The sequence below is a fragment of the Pteropus vampyrus genome, unplaced genomic scaffold, assembly GCF_000151845.1.
Source record: "Pteropus vampyrus isolate Shadow unplaced genomic scaffold, Pvam_2.0 Scaffold501, whole genome shotgun sequence".
Classification (NCBI taxonomy): Eukaryota; Metazoa; Chordata; class Mammalia; order Chiroptera; family Pteropodidae; genus Pteropus; species Pteropus vampyrus.
In genome coordinates, this window is record NW_011889282.1 from 123,895 (window position 1) to 125,200 (window position 1,306).

At 62.1% G+C, this 1,306-nt stretch overlaps 1 protein-coding gene across 2 annotated transcripts in view; it reads left to right on the forward strand.

Annotated features, from left to right (window-relative positions):
• Positions 1–1,306, forward strand: part of SHANK2 (SH3 and multiple ankyrin repeat domains 2) — a 149,605-nt gene that overhangs the window by 97,890 nt on the left and 50,409 nt on the right. The window lies entirely within an intron of this gene.

Genomic DNA, 1,306 nt, shown 5'->3' on the forward strand with positions numbered 1-1,306 from the left:
CCCTCGGTGTGCTTCCAGCCAGAGGCACTCGTCCACGCACTGTCCCATCCCCTGGCCCTGTGAGTGGGAACCCAGCACGCCTTTCTGTAAGTGTGAATCCTGGCACCACCAGCCCCCCACCTAGCCGACATTCTGCCCTCGACTCAGACTGGGCTCTTGTGAGTGATCTGAGCGTCGCCTGACCATTCAGCTGCACATTACTGTGACTCTCGGGAGGAAATTACACACACGGGTGGCAGTCACAACTCTGGGCCTTGCCGGCAGTCCCAGGGCGAGGGCCTTCTCTCGTCCAGATGACATTTGTCGGAAGCCAGTCTGGCACCGTGGGGAGAGCGCAAACCCCAGAGCCAAATCCTGACCCAGCCCCTCCGTCATCGCTCATCCGTGACTGGGAACAGTGGGTTCCGGCCTCCTGGTGCAGTGCCTGCCCCCCTTAATCCTCCTTCCTGGAGAGGCGGAGCCTGGCAGGATCCAGGAAGGCAGACAGGCCCGCACTGGGACGCCCAGAGGGTTCGCGGGAATCCGTGAGATGGGACGTGACTCAGCCGTGCAGAATGAGGCACCGACACACGCTTTAATGTGGACGAGCCTTCAGAACATGGCATGGAGGGGAAGAAGACAGGCACAAAATGCTGCGCGTCATGTGACTTCGTTGGTATGGAGTGTTCCAGAACAGCCAAATGCAGAGTCGGGAAGCCGATCGGCGGTTGCCAGGGGCTGGGGGAGGGGGGTGTGTGTGACGGCTGGTGGGTGCAGAGTTGTGACGATCGCATTGTGAACGCACCAAATGCCACTGAATCGTGCACTTCAAAAGGGTGAATTTTGCATTATGCGGATTTCGCCTCCGTTTTTTTGAACTGTGCACTCACAGGCGTTCCTCATGTGAATGGGCTCGCACAGTGTCTGTCCTTCTGCGTCGGCTTATTTCACTCAGCACAACGTCGCCGAGGTCCATCCCTACCGTAGCAGGGGTCGGACCGTCCTTCCCTTCGAAGGCCAGCCGCTCGGTGGTGGGTGGGCCGGTGCCCTGGCCTTCTCCGGGGCTGACCTGAGAACTGCCCATAGGTCTTGCCCCCGCAGCCTCGTCTTTCCCCTCGCCCGGTGCAGACTCTGCCCCAGCGCGGCCGGCAGGAGGGGCTGCTTCCCCAGGCAGCCCGGGCTCTGCGGGACTCCCTACCCTGTGATCTCCGCGTCGGACTCCTGCGGGTGAGGTGGCCAGAATGGCAGTGGGGTATGAGGGAGTCCATGGGGCCCGGCCGCGGGGCCCCTGCTCCTTCCAGTGCCACTGCGGGGGCACCGATGAGGA